The sequence below is a fragment of the Symphalangus syndactylus genome, chromosome 16 (assembly GCF_028878055.3).
Source record: "Symphalangus syndactylus isolate Jambi chromosome 16, NHGRI_mSymSyn1-v2.1_pri, whole genome shotgun sequence".
NCBI classification, from domain to species: domain Eukaryota; kingdom Metazoa; phylum Chordata; class Mammalia; order Primates; family Hylobatidae; genus Symphalangus; species Symphalangus syndactylus.
In genome coordinates, this window is record NC_072438.2 from 91,786,766 (window position 1) to 91,802,500 (window position 15,735).

At 46.8% G+C, this 15,735-nt stretch overlaps 1 long non-coding RNA gene across 1 annotated transcript in view; it reads right to left on the reverse strand.

Moving 5' to 3' along the window:
- Positions 1 to 1,678: 1,678 nt before the first annotated feature.
- LOC134732817 (uncharacterized) overlaps positions 1,679 to 15,735 on the reverse strand; it is a 109,458-nt gene continuing 95,401 nt past the window's right edge. The window contains exon 3 of the long non-coding RNA XR_010116379.1: positions 1,679 to 1,756. This is a non-coding gene — a long non-coding RNA (uncharacterized lncRNA). The remainder of the gene's footprint in view (positions 1,757 to 15,735) is intronic.

Below are 15,735 nucleotides of genomic sequence, written 5' to 3' on the forward strand. Positions count from 1 at the left end.
GCATGCAGATAACAGCGTCAGGAGTTTGAGTCCAGGCTGGCCAATACAGTGTAACTCCGTCTCTACTAAAAAAAAAAAAAAAAAAAACTACAAGAATTAGCTGGGCTTGGTGGCAGGTGCCTGTAATGCCAGCTACTTGGGAGGCTGAGGCAGGAGAATCGCTTGAGCCCGGGAGGCAGAGGTTGCAGTGAGCCAAGATCACGCCACTGCACTCCAGCCTGGGAGACAGAGTGAGACTCCATCTCTTAAAAAAAAAAAAAAAAAAATTGCTGCTAATGTTGACTCCCACCTTCTGGTCCACTTTGGACATTGCCAAGGGGAATTCTCATGTATCTGAAGCGGTCCCCAAAACCCTGATGCTCTTGTCAGTCAACCCCCACCCTCTGTACTCACCCACACCCATATATGCAGTTTTCTCTCCACAACAGACTTAAAGAAACCATTTAAATAGCTCTTCCAAGGCTGCATTTAAAAAAAAAAAAATCTAATTTTTCCTTAAGCTTTCTCTTCCCTTTCCTGTTCCCAGCCCTTGCTTTGTTTATCCAAGTTTGTGTAGCAAGAATGATAATAATGCCTATCTTTGATTAACTCTTAGTATGTGCTAGTTTCCATGCAAGGGCATTATCTGTTTGCTTTCTATTACCCAGCACAGGAGGCATAATTATCGCCTTTCTGCACCTCAGCAAACTGAGATTCATAGTATTAGAGTCGCCCAAAGTCAGATAGCTTGCCATTGATCTGGCTCTCTCCTGGAAGTGGGAGCCTTTACCACTCTCGCCTCCCAGGAGATGAGAAGTGGCACAGAATGGATTTTATGGAAGAAGGGTTTATAGGGTTGCAGTGCCAATTGATTTCTTTTAATTTTATAGATGTTCTGTAAGTTCTTTTCTGAATTCACACTGAACCTCACACAAAGTATAAGGCTGTAGTCAAGTTCAAGGTAGAGAGGAAGGAAGGCGGGGAGGGAGGAAGGAAGGAAAGGAAGAGTTTAGGATAATGTTATTTTAAACCTAGGAGAAAATTCTACAAATAGCCTAAGTTTCTATCCACCTTTCCCTAAAATAGATCATTATTCTGATGATTATTTCTCCAAATTAACTGAATATGAAGAGAATTGCCCTGTTGTAGGTTTTCCCACTGGCTTTACATCTCTGAAGCAAAAGCTGTCAATTTGTCAGAGGATCTATTCTTTACAGCTTATTGAGCCTGGGGCAAAGAAACTCAGCTACGGAGAGCATTAAATCAAGCCGGGGCTGGCCTCGGCCACGTTCCACAGCGGCTGGGATGTTATGCACATTGTGGAAGACTCTGCAGAGAGACGAGGGGCTCGGGCGGATTCTACCTCCTGCTCTCTGAGGACCAGTGCCAAAAAGATACAATAACTGTCTCAGATGAGAAGTTTCTAATTTACTGCTTTTTTTTTTTTTTCCTGTATTCACAGAATGGAAAAAGCTGCTTTGAAGCCATTGCTTTTCATTGAGTTTAAGGAGTCGGGTTTATAAAACAAATAGCTCTGCGATAGTAAGCAATGTGCTAAGAGATGAAGCCCCAGGAAAGCTCCATTGGGCCAAATAAAAGCTTTGAATCCAAGGGAGTAAAGACAGGGCATTTGTCATCCAGATTTAAGTAATCCACTTCCTTTCGCCCCAGCCACCTCCCCAGGCAGCAGATGCACTCACCACACAGAATGTTATAACGGGCGCTGGGAACAGCAGGAGGAAGAGGATGAACTGACCCAGTGAAGTATTCCCAAGGCCTGTTGGGAAAGACAGTTGTAAATGGAAAACAATTACTGCTAATAGGGTAAAGCGCTTGTAGTTTACAAAGTATTTTCACCAGCCGTATCCATTCGTTTGATCTTATATTTAGAATTTCCAAACACACAACTCCCATGGTCCTTCTGGGAGTTCCCGTCCTGAAACGCATCCTCTGAGGCTGGGTTCTCCCAGGAGGCCCTGAGCAAGGCCCCGGGGATTTCCTGACGATGTTCTCCCGCAGGGACAGAAAGGGGTGGGCAGAGCCAAGTAGGGAGGAGGAGAAGCCAGCAACAGTGCAATTTCAGGGGCGGTCACGGACTCAGCTTCGTCCCAAGGGAGCCCTAGAGTGTAGGTTACGCCTTGGATTCCATCCCACCTCTTAGCGACGGAAACAATTGGCTTTTGAACCACGGGGCAACTCTTGTGGGAGGCGAGGTTAACCTAAACATCCAGGCCCTTCCATCTCCTGCAAGAGAGTCAAGGTTGGTTCACAGATCCGGAAAAGGGCCCTGGAGAGGCACCAAGGCCCTCTGCTCCATGTGCCTCCCCCTCTCCGCACCTGCTCCACACACCTTGGCTGTCCTCCCTCACAGCACCCCCCTGTGAACCTGAGGAACTCCTGCTCATCCTTCAAAACCCCGTCCAGGTGTTAGTGACACATTCTTTGATTGCCAGTAACCCAAGCACAAAACCTCTTCTTTGATGCTCTTCCTTTGCCTGGAATATCCCTCTAAGAGCTGCACTTGTCATTAAAATTTTAATGACTCGTTCCCCGAGACCCACAGTGTTACTGGTGGAGGGCGTCCAGGTTCCCAAGAATTGGACAAAACACATGAACAAAGCAAGGAAAGAATGAAGCAACAAATGCAGAGATGTGTTGAAAGTAAAGTTCCCTCCACAGTGTGGGAGCAGGCCTGAGTATAGGGGCTCAAGAGCCCATTTACAGAATTTTCTGGGGTTTAAATACCCTCTAGAGGTTTCCACTGGTTACTTGGCGTACGCCCTATGTAAATGAAGAGGATGAAGTAAAGTTACAAAGTCATTTACTTGGTGTACGCCCTATGTAAATGAAGAGGATATTTCCTGTCATAGCCGAAGCGTTTCCACTTGATTTTGTTCTGGGAAGTCCTTAGGTTCCCTGCCTCCAGGCCCTCTTCTAGTAAGCCTGATACCAGGGAACAGACATTATTCTATTATCTTTATTGTAGTTGTATTATGTAACTACTATATTACAGTTGTACATATTTGGGGAGCACATGTGATATATTGATACCTGTACACAGTGTGTAATGATCAAGTCAGGGTAATTGAGATATTCATCACTTCAAACATTTATCTTTTCTTTGTGTTGGGGACATTACAATTCTCTTCTAGCTCTTTTGAAATATACAGTAAATTATTTCAACTACAATTTCTCTACTATCAAATACTACAACTTACTCCTTCAATCTAATTGTATTTTTGTACCCATTAACCAACCTCTCCCAGATATTAATGCTTCTCTCTAAGGCCTTAATTTTCCCCAGCAAGGCAATGGGGGAAGCGAGCCCCCTGGCTGCGATTTACTAATGTGGTGCTAAAAGACTCCCAGTGACAGCAAAGTTTGTTTGCCAAGTCGTTCTTCTGAAGGGGACCCTGTGAACAAATCCCTAAGAAAAGTTAACGTCAAGTACTCAGCAGCACCCTTCAGAGCACAATACATGGTACTTCAAGAGTTTTAAAAAGAGAGTTCCTCAAAAAGTCAAGCTGCTTTTATTTTCCTAGATACTTATGTAGAGTGATCATATCCGTTGTGAGGTTGCCCTCGGGATGCTGGGATTTTCTAAGGAATGTAAAGTCCCTAAGATTAAAGCAATGTCATGGTCAAGAAGTTTCTCTTACTTTCACCCCATATTTAGGTGTACATTTCACTGACGTTCCAAGTGTAGAAACACATTTAGCAAATAATTTTGATCTTTGAAGAAGTTCTCTTTTCAACTTTATCAGGCAAGTTCACAGATGCATTTTACCAGGCAAATTGGGAAAAAAAGGAGATCAATTCTACTGCTGAGAAAGAATCTAGGTCAATTTTATAGATTCACACTGAAATGAAATCCACACAAGAACAAAATTCAAGTCATTGGTTAAAAGAAAAATCATACCAAGTATCAAGATAAGTTAAATTGTTGTATATTTACAGTTCGATAAATTGAAAACATCCTAGATCTTTACCAAAATTAATTTCTTTGGCATCTTACAGAAGCATCTGTGGGCTTCCAGTAAGTTGTACTTTAAAAAATCTTACACAACAGTGTTCCTACAAAAAGGAAGTAAACACTTGCAACCAAAATTTCCGTTTTTGCTCATCAAGATTTCAGTCGATTTTACTTGAACAAGCTGTTTCGTTCAATTCACACTGATTAACCTTAGCCCAATCGCTGAAAACTTTGTGGTTCTGGGATACGGGTTTTAATTGTCTTCATAATGTACTTGGAAGGTCACTGGGGAAATTGAACACAAAAGGTTTCCTATACGATGTGCTGACTAAACAAAGAGCCCAAGCAGCATGTACCTCAGCAATCTCAATCTCAAATTGACCTCCTTTTTGTTTTCTCTTTTCTGTTACAGTGTGTTTCTCATCCTTTTCTTTTTCTGTCAATATTTATGTAGATGTCAACTATATTCTTGCCTCTCTGTAAGCACTGCTTTTCTCTAGGGCTCTCCCATGAAAACAAAATTTCAGTCAAAATTGTTATTTTTTATCCTCCCTCTGTTTGCAGCAAGCACACGTCTTGGATGCAAAATGTACGGGAGAGCCAGAAACTCAGAAATCAAAATAAAGAATGTCTTAATGCAATGTTTTTAAAAATAAAAATGAATTTTAAAAAAAGAACTCATGATTAATAAAATATCCAAATCGTTGCTGGGCACGGTGGCTTGTGCCTGTAATCAGGCCTCCCACTTTGGGAGGCCTAGGCGGGTGGATCACCTGAGGTCAGGAGTTGGAGACCAGCCTGGCTACATGGTGAAACCCCGTCTCTACTTAAAAACACAAAAAATTAGCTGGGTGTGGTGGTGGGTGCCAGTAATCCCAGCTACTCAGGAGGCCGAGGCAGGAGAATCGCTTGAACCTGGGAGTGGGAGGTTGCGGTGAGCCGAGATGGCACCATTGCACTCCAGCCCGGGCAACAAGAGTGAAACTCCATAAAAAAAAAAAAAAAAAAAAAAATTCAAATTGTAATTTTTCAGCCTTGATAGGGGCTCTGTGGTGGTCATCAGTAGTCCTTAGTGCTTCTGGGAATATAATAGAATTCCCGGCTCCCTCGTGGATATAAGTGGGGCCATGTGACTAGTTCTGATCAACACATTGCAAACAGAAGTGACGAGCGTCACCTCCGGGCAGGAGCATGTGGCTGCCAGTTCAAGACCCTCCTAAACTTTTCTATTTTTCTCTCATTCACAGCAACTGGCAAATTTCCAGACCAGCAACATTGTATTGGCCAGGAACCTGCACATCTGGGGTGAGCAGAAACTCCCTAGAAAGCCACTATGGGCAGGGAGTCTGAGTGAGGAATGAGCCTTTGCTATTTCAAGCCACCTAGTTTCTGGGGAGTATCTGTTACAGCAGCTGAGCCTCTCCTGACTGACTGATACACACATTAAGCAAGGTTTGCACTGTAGAAATCCTCAGTTTCTCAAGTGAAAGAAACGAAGCCGTCCCCAGCATCCAGTCTTACAGCTGGAACTTCTCACCTAGAAAGAGCAAGCTGCTGCTTCTCTCCTTCCCTAATTTCCTGTAGATTTTATTCTTAAGACTGAGAGTTTGAGACTTTAAAAACTTGTTTCAGTTGGGTGCAGTGGCTCATGCCTGTAATCCTAGCACTTGGAGAGGTCAAGGTGGGTGGATCACTTGAGGTCAAGAGTTCAAGACCAGCCTAGCCAACATGGCGAAATCCTGTCTCTACTAAAAATACAAAAATTAGGCCAGGCCCGGTGGCTCACGCCTGTAATCCCAGCACTTTGGGAGGCCGAAGCGGGCGGATTACAAGGTTAGGAGATCAAGACCATCCTGGTTAACAAGGTGAAACCCTGTTTCTACTAAAAATACAAAAAAAACTAGCCGGGCTTATCGGCGGGCGCCTGTAATCCCAGCTGCTCGGGAAGCCAGCTGGGAGGCTTAGGCAGGAGAATGGTGAACCTGGGAGGCGGAGCTTGCAGTGAGCCAAGATCGCGCCACTGCACTCCAACCTGGGCGACAGAGCCAGACTCCGTCTCAAAAAAAAAAAAAAAAAAAAAAATAGCTGGGCGTGGTAGCAGGCACCTATAATCCCAGCTACTTGGGAGGCTGAGACAGGAGAATCACTTGAACCCGAGGGGCGGAGATCGCAGTGAGCCGAGATCACGCCACTTCACTCCAACCTGGGCAAAAGAGCAAAGCAAAACTCCGTCTCAAAAACAAAAACAAAAAACTTGTTTCAAGGTGTGCCAGAGATGCTCATTACACAGCAGATCACATCATCCCCAATTTAGGAGGCCCAGGACCTGGAGACAGCACTTTAGCAGTGCCCCCTGGTGGTTATGCCGAGAACTACCTTAGGGAGCCCCGGGTTCTTCCTTTCCCCGTGGTCATTGCTACCAGGCCGACCCAGTGGCCTGGGTTGTTGTTGTATGGATAAATTTACTTTCATTGCTGAGATGGGCTCGGGAGAAGAATCACTAGCAATTCAGTTTGCGACAACCTAGAAAAGTGGAAGAAAACAACACCATGGCTTTGGAAAGAAAGGGTCCTGACATGCTAATTTCCCTTACCAGTTTTAATGCGTTTAGAGTAAAGGTGGATGTAATGCTATGGTCCAAATGTTTGTGTCCCCCAAAATTAATATGCTGAAATTTTCACCCCCAAGGTAATGGTATTAAAAGGTGGGGACTTTGGGAGGTGATTGGGAGCCCTCACGAATGGGATTAATGCCCTTATAAAAGAGGATTGATAGCGATCCCTCAGTCCTTCCGCCGTGTGGAACGCGTGGGACACAGAAAGAAGGTACCGTCTACAAACCAGGAAACAGGCCGTAGCCAGACATTGAACCTGCCAGCGCTTTGATCTTGGACTTTCTCAGCCTCTAAAACCGTAAGAAGTAAAGTTCTGTTGCTTAAAAGCAACCCCATCTATGATATTTTCTTACAGCATCCTGAACAGACTAAGACATGTAAACATGCCTGAGACCAGCAAAACTTATGGGTTTAAAAAAAAAAAAAAAAAGAAAGAAAAGAAAGTTATGGCTGGGCGTAGTGGCTCAGGCCTGTAATCCAAGCACTTTGGGAGGCCAAGGTGGGGGGAATCACTTGAGGCCAGGAGTTCAAGACCAGCCTGGCCAACACGGTGAAACCCAGTCTCTACTAAGAATACAAAAATTAGCCAGGCGTGGTGATGCACGCCTGTAATCCCAGCTACTTAGGAGGCTGAGGCACAAGAATCACTTGAACCTGGGTGGCGGAGGTTGCAGTGAGCCGAGATCGTGCCACTGCACTCTGCCTGGGCAACAGAGCGAGACTCTGTCTCAAAAAAAACAAAAACAAACAAACAACTGTTACTCTCATGAAGAATTCCATAAAAGTAACAGGTTGGTACCCAGTTATTTGGAGTATCATGATAGCACTAAATTATCATTTTTTCATGTTGAATCAAAGAGAATAAATGTTCCAATGAATCTGAGCAATGAAGGGACAGCTTAGGAGCTGCAGACTTTCCTTTGTAGGTATCACTCAGATCTCATTCTAATGTGGATAATCCAACTCCTGCCTTCATTCAAACAACCACACTTTGAATTTCTACATCTCCTTGGATTCGCCATAATAATCAGAAACCAAGAGGGTACTAGGGCAGCAAACTGGAATGAGAAGATGGTGGGACAGGAGTTAGCTGGAGATCAGACATGCAGGACCAGAGACAGCCACCTAAAAGACAGAGAAGATGGAACTGAAGAACAGAAGAAAGCCTTAATTTCATGTCAACAGGTTGATGACATCACATTCTATTGGCCATTTTAGTCAAGATTAACTGCAAAAAGGTCCTGTCCATGACCTTAGATGCCCTACTTATAGAGGCTGTCCTTACAGCTTAGGAGTGCAGAGTTTTGTGACATTCTGGAAATCTCCTAAGGTTTAAGCCTTACAGGAATTACATGCTCAAAGAGAAAAAGAGGTATAGCAGGAAGGTCAATGGCCTCAGGTAGTCTGGACGTGTCCACAGGGAGCTAAGACAGTGGCCAAGGCTGGCTGCCAGAGTCAGGGACAGAAGCTGTCTCCCACCCACACCACCAAGAGTCATCTGAGGGCCATGAACTTAAGCCGTAAGAATTATGAGGTCAGCGATGTTTGTTTTATGGAACAGGGTGGATATCAGGAAGGTCTGGAAATGAAACCAGAGATCACAAATTGGTGGAAGACAAAACTAAACTCTGTTCCAGATGGAAGAGCACCACAGTAAAATCTACCATCCCCACCTGGTTTTCAGGGGAAAGGTGCTTTGGAGAAGCGCTCAAGAGATGAGAAGTTTCCACTGAAGCCTCATTCCAGAGCATCTGTAGCAGAGGCTGCACTGCCATCCCCAGGACCACCCTCCAATTCTTCCCTACAGTGGAAATGGGCCAGCAAAATGACATTTCTCAGTCTCCCTTTCATGTACCTCCAGCCATTGAGTTATGTTATTTATTCCTGGGGCTGCCATAACAATGCAGTGACTTAAAACAACCGAATTGTATTGTCTCACAGTTCTGGAGCCTAGAAGTCCAAGATCAAGGTGATGGCGGGGCTGTGCTGCCTGTGAAACCCGTAAGGAAATCCTTCCTTGACACTTGCTAGCCTTCCACAGTTTGCAGACAGTCGCTGAGTCCCTTGGCTTGCAGCTGCATCATTCCAATCTCAGCCTCCCTTGCCATGTGGTGTTCTTCCTCTGTGTCTCTGTCCTCACGTGCCATCTTCTTATAAGGAAACCAGTCACATTGCACCAGGAGCCCACTTGACACCAGGATGATCTCGTCTTAACTAATTACATCTACAATGACCCTATTTCCAAATAAGGTCACATTCTGAGATACTGGAGGTTTAGGACTCAATGTATCTTTTTTAGGTGGGGTGGGGCAGACACAATTTAATCTATAACAAGATATAAGCAGAAGTTGTTGATGGAGCTTCTGGAAAAGTTCTTTAAATGGAACTGCCTCTGTTTATAGATGTGCCCTACTTCACTTATGTACCCTCCTCCTTTCTGTGGCCCTGAAAATAAACACCACCTGGGATAGAAGTGTGACTACTGATCTTCAGCAACCATCTTGCTACCATGAGGCAAACTTGGGAAGAGAAAACATATGCTAAGGATACAAAAAGAGAGAGAGAGAGAGAAGTAGCAACAGTCGAATCTCTGATGATTGTGGAGTTTCCAGACCACTATGAGTTTTTTTTTTTAATTCCATCTTGCTTACATCATTGTTATTTGGGTTTTCCATTATTCACAGCTGAGTTGAATCCTAACTGATTCATGCATATTGAGGAAAACATCTCCCTCCACAAGTCAGCACCCACAGGAAGAGAAGATGGGAGCCGTGGATGTGAGCGATGGGCAGGATAGCTGCCCAGTTCTCTACCTAGTGCATTGGTAAGCCGCCACCCCACAGTTGCAGGCAACCAGAGCACCAGCGCCTGTGGCAGCCCCACAGTGGTGGCAGCAAAATGAGAGGCATAGATGGTGTTCACCATAGACAGACCCAGCGCTGAGTGCAGCAGGGGCCGTACTAGTCACTGTTATTTCAGGTTCTCAGTCACAGCTAAATCTATACCACACTATCAGAAAGGAGAGACAGCAGATTTTAATGACAATTCTTTTCCTCTCTGGGGCTGTAGTGCAGGGATCATCCAATGTTTCTGCAGAGGGCCAGGCAGCAAACATTTTAGGCTTCAAGGGCCTTACAGTCTCTGCTGCAACTGCTCAGCTCTGCAGTTCTCCTGCAAGGGCAGCCATAAGCAACGTGCAAATGAGTGGCCACAGCGGTTGCTATGATTCAAATGTGTCTCCTCCAAAATTCAGGTGTTGCCAATGTGATGGAATTCAGAGGTGAGGCCTTTAAGAGATGATTAGGCTATGGGGGCTCCTCCCCCTTAGGTGGGATTAAGACCCTCAGAAAAGAAGCTTCCGGCAGCATTTGGCCAGCTTACACTTCTGCAAGGAGAGCCGGGTGAGGACACAACCTTTGTTCCTCTTGCCCTTCCACCTTGCAACACAGGACACTCAACAAGAAGTCCATCACCAGACACCAGATGCAAGCATGTTCATCTTGGACTCCCCAGCCTCTAAAACGGTGAGAAATACATTTCTATTCTTTATACATTACCTAGTCCCCGTTATTTTGTTCTTGCAGCACACATGAGTGGACTAAAATGGCTGTGTTCCAACCCAACTTTACTCACGAAAACAGGCAGTGTTCTGCATTTGACCTACGGGCCAAAATTCGCTGACCTCGGCTCCAGGACATTCCTCTAACACATTTACGCTGGTGTTGATTCAGAGCACTGAAGATAACGCTGATTTGTTCTACGTGCTCTGACTAACCCGTAATAAGAGTCTTATTTGAGTTGGTGGCAGTAGAGCTGGCCCTGGGGCCGTGGGTCAGAGCAAGCTTAAACACAAACTGCTTTCATCCTGGTGAGCTGCCCCTACCCCTCCCCATTTTAAATCTTGCCCTGGGCACTCCATTATTTATCAGATGTAATTAGTATAGTGAAAACATTATCAGAAATCTGCTACATCTTAGTTTTTGTGATTTTAGCCTTATTCAAGCCAATCCAAAGAACCATGAAACTTTGGAACCTTGTGAAAATATCAGCTCACAGCTCCGCTAAAGGCATATGCAACAGCTTAGGCTGGCAGTTAGCCAACAGTGACCCACAGATCAAATCTGGCCTGTTTTTGTAAATAAAGTTTTATTGAAACCCAGCACATTCATTCATTCACACAGTGCCCATTCCTGCTTGTATACTACATTGGCAGAGTTGGATAGCTGCAGCAGAGACCACATGGCCAGCAAAACCCAAAATATTTACTCTCTGGCCCTTTGCAGAAGCAGTTTGCTGAAGCCAGGCCTAGGCAATTGTCAGGCTGGGAGCCAGTCTTGCCAGCAATGCCAGCCCTGCTGTCCGTGCCCACCACCCTGGGATCCCAGTCTGCAGACCCCTCATAGTCATTAACGTGGGAAACCACGGCCAGCCCCTCAATTCTCGTCCTCAAAGAGTCAACCTACCCGTGCATCCAACCCTCAGAGACAGCCCACCAGGTGTCCCCAGAGGACCCCACTAAATAAAAACTTTCCTTCTTGTGCTACTCGGCACTGTGAATGCATCTGGGCATTTTCTGGAATATCGTTTGCTCACTATAAGCAGCAATGCATGACTGGGGACCTATTGAGACGCACAAAGATGAAAAGTTTCTCTCCAGAGAGGTTATGGAGGAATTAGACTCCTGTTGCTTAGACTGTGGCAGGGGACGCGCGTGGCATGCTGACATGTGTTTTCTGTGCAGCTCAAGTGAGTCTCAGCACCTCCAGGGTTTAGTGAGATGGCCCATCTGGGGTCTCTGTGCATGAGAAACGGAAAAGCTCTAGAAGAAGCACTCCCACTCACAGAAGAGAGGCCAGGGAGCAAAAGTAGGGTTTTATGGGTTGGGACGAAAGGGAAGCATGATTTTGTGTGAAGATGGTCTCTGTAACTCGGTGTCCTTTAACACAGCCCCCTATGGACTCATACCTGAGTCCTGGCTGGAGGACTGCAGCAAAAGGCAGGTGAAATAGAAATAAGTTGTCTTATCCGAACCTCTGTACAACGATGAGAGCATAAGGCAGCAGCTCTGAAGGATTTCTGCTGAAAGAGGATGCCATCAACAAGGAAAGAGCCAGCCTGCTCAGAGAAGATACTTCCGTTGTATAAAACGAGGGATTCATGTCTAGAATAAACAGCATGTAAAATTAATAAATCTTTTACAAAAAGTTAGTAGATGGTTTGCAAAAGAGGAAGTGCCAACACCCAACATGCAGAGATGCTAAAAGTCACTAGCAATGAACAGAAAAAAATCAGAATGAAAAACCAACATCAGAATGGCACACAGGGGAAGGCAGGCCCCTCCCTGCCACAGGAGAAGATGTTGGGGGACTGGACACTTGTGTGCTGTTGTCCAGCAAACTGCAGGACCCCGTGAAGCTAAGTTTGCATATGCCCATCACTCAGACCCACTCCCAGGGACCATCTGGAGATTCTGTCACATGAGTCCAAGGGTCCATGCACAAGGATGCCCCTTGAGGATGTAAAGGAAGAGGCCACCTAAGTGGTCGTCACTAGAGAAGTGGCTGCATAGGATGTGGTAGCACCCTCTGGAATACATATGGGTGGGAAGAGGCAGCGGGCTGGATGAACGGATAGTGCCAGGGATAGAGCCTCAACAGATGGTGCTTAAGGGAAGAGTGTGGGTGCCCAGGACACCATTCCAGTAGGCATCCACAGTCCATGGGGGGCTGTGTTAAGCACACACGGGCACAAGTGCACACACACAAGTCTACACATTCTACACAGATCCCATCTTCATGCAAGTCCCCAGAGACACCGTCTGAGATGGGATTTGCATGTGTGTAGTGCGCTAAGGGAAGCTTCCAGGAGAACGGAGGTAAGCGAGGGACCCGGATAAGGGCGAGGCTGCAGCTCAGCGAGAACAAGGGTTTGGAGAAAGTCTAGAAAGATCCCCTGGAGCTCTGACACATCCCAGCTTGGACTTCGCCTTGAGGCAAGGGGACTGGCCTTTTGTCCCCTCTATCAGACAAGCACTGGCTAGGGGACTTCGCCCACACAGAGGTGTGCAAAGTCTCAGCCAGGCAGCTCCCTTCAGCAAGAGTGGCCGTCACCATCCCCAGCCTCCACAGCTGTGAGCTGTCTGCAGCCAACGCTCAGGGCTGCAGAGTGTCAAGTTCACCACCTGGCAACGGGGTCCATATGGGGCTCCATTTCCATCTCCCGCAGATACAAACACTTGTTGAATATGTTCAAGTAGGTACCGATGGAGGATGGGGACATGGAGAGGGGGCTGCAAGGAAGGACAAAACTACAGAAAAGGTAGCGGGAGCAGCATCTCAGAGGGCTAATGGGGATGTGCCAGGAACAGGAATGCGATTAAGTCGACCCTGAACCTAAGCCCCTCCTTTGTAACTTGTACGAAAGAGGAAGGCACACACGGGGACGGACCAGAGCTTGCAGCGTGTCCGGGAATCTGATAGAAACGAGGATGGACCCCCGCCCCCTGCTGGCAGCGCAGCGCAGCGCACTGTGCAGGCGGCGAAGAGGCACTGGCTCTGGCCCTGGTTTGTTTGTGAACAAAGAATCCAAAGAATTCAAATCCGCTCTCTGCAAAGTAGAGTAACTATAGCCACAAAACAACTGATCACAGAGGTGAATAGAACCACAAAGCAGAGAGAATTCTAAGCTTCCCTCTGTGTCATCAGCAGGGCAAAGGCAGAGGGAGATGAAACGCTGGCAGAGCGGCTGCGCTGCAGGAGAGGAAGGCTGGAAACAGCAAACCCCAAATTTTCGGGAACCACAAATGAGGAGTCCAGGGCTCTCACACAAAAATAGATTGCTGCACAACAGAGGGAAGAATTCAAATAGAAACGACTCACATGTGTGTGTCAGGGTGGGGCTATCTCAGCTTTTGTGTGGGAAGACGCTGCTGCTGATGGTGGCTCTGCCTTGCCCAAGTAAAGCAGAAAGCACTCAACAAGCCTGGGGCCACACACGCAGGTGCTCTGGTGCATGTATGCAGGCACACATATGTATCCGACTGCATATGCACACATACATGCAGTGACACAGGTGCAGGCACACACATGTTGAGAATTTTCTTCTCTTAGTCAGGCTTTGCCTCTTCTGCCTAATGGAATGGCTTTTGGGACCCCTCCATCTCAAAAAGATCTCCAGATAAACAATTCCTTAGGCTTCTACGCACAACTGTTCACTCCTAAGAGCTTAGACACAGGCCAGGGCACGGGGCCGAGGAATCCACCTTTGAAAACACCACACCAGATTCTTCATTTCTCCTACCAACTCCCAACCCAGCACACACACTCCTTATGTTCTCTGCTCAGCCTCAAAAATCCCACATGCAAACAAATGTCTGTGGACTTCTGGTGTGCCTGTCCTCTCAGCCACTGGGCCTGCCCTGACCCGACAAGATCCCATTAATCCACAGAGCTTAGGCCAGTAAGTCTCAAAATGCAGCAGCAGCACCTGGGAGCTGGTTAGAAAGGCCAGTTCTCGGGACGAGACTCTCTGGAGTTACGCCCAGGAAGCGGCGTTTAAACAAGCTCTCCACATGCACATTAAAGATTAAGAACCCCTGCCTTAGGCCATGCCTTACCCAGCAAAGGAGAGGGCCACTAAGCACAGAGGTCCTACCCTCAGGGAGTTCCAATCTGATGATGATAGGTCAGCTTCCCTAGAGGCCAAACCTGAGCCAGCACTCGGAGACACAGAGAGGATGGAGCACTGTACCCACTGGAAGGGAGGGGGTAGCCAGGACCCTCAGCCTGACCCCACAGAGAGCTCAGGAACAAAGAACTGCACCCCATTTGCACAGGGAGCGCAGCCTTTGTCCCATGCTAGCCAGTTATTGACTGTGGGCTGCCCACCCCACTAGGGGTGCTGCGAAGCCTCCTGGGTGAGGCAGCTCCCGTTCCACAGGGGAAACTTCTTAAAGAGGACAGCCGTCTGAGCTGTCAGCAGCCCAGACTCACAACAGCTGGGGACACCAGCCCAGGAAAGGGGACCTAGGAGGGGTCCACACTCTATTTAGCAGCCTCTGGATCCCTGCAATGTCTCAAGGCTTTAGGGTATCTGACCCCAGGACTGAGTGCAGAGAAATGGGTCAGGATTGAGGTTCCTGAGTGTTTCCTAGGGCTGCTGGAACAAAGTTGCACTAAAGAGACAAACATTTCTGTTTAAAACAAGAGAAACTTATTCTCTGTTAGTTCTGGAGGTCAGAAGTCCAAAGTCCCTGCCTCTTCCAGCTCCTGGCAGCTCCCAGCAGTCCCTGGTGTCCCTTGGCTGGTAGATGCCTCACTGCCAGCTCTGCCTCCATCATTGCATGGCTTTCTCCCTGTGTGTCTGGGTCTCTGTGTGTCCTCTCCTTTTTTTATAAGGACACCAGTCATTAAGTGCAGGCAACACCCTAATCCAGCAGGATCTTGATCCTTAACTAATCACATCTGCAAAGATTGTTTCCAAACAAAGTCACATTCACTGCCACCAGGGGCTAGAATTTCAACATATCTTTATGGCGGACAATTCAACCCACAGCACTGAGGATGAGTTAGGAGTCCCACAGGGGCCACCACAGCCTAGGCCAACACTGAAGGGAACTCAGTGTTGGTTTATTGACAAGAAGCTACTGAAATAAAACACTAAGGCCAACTTTCAGAGGCTAAAAGAATAACGATCACCCGGGGCCAATTGGCCAAAAAAAAAGGACAATCGAGCTGGAAGTGACAGTTCCTTCTACTAGCTGCACTTCTCAGTAGCGTTGGTGGAGTTTGGCTCCACAAAGGTGTCAAGCAACCTGCAAACCCGGCAGCAATGGCCGTCCCACATGAGGAGCAAGACTGGAGGTGTTTCGGTGGTTGGAGGAGTAGCTGTGGCTCACTGAGCCAGATCCTGTTGTGAAATAGTAGCAAGTGGCTTTCCTTCTCTGGAACTCTTTTCCTTGTCTCTTTGCCCTGCAGCCCTTCCTCCACTAAAGCAAAACTGCAAGGCTGAGGCCTCTGGCAGCAGGGAAGAGCTGACCCAATGAGGTAGCAAGTACATGTATTCAAACTCTGGAACTTGGACCTTTGGAGTGAACTTCTGGCAACTGAGACATGGTCTTAATTGGTCTTGGAGGCATGGTCTTAAAGACCATGATTTTCATTTATAAAAT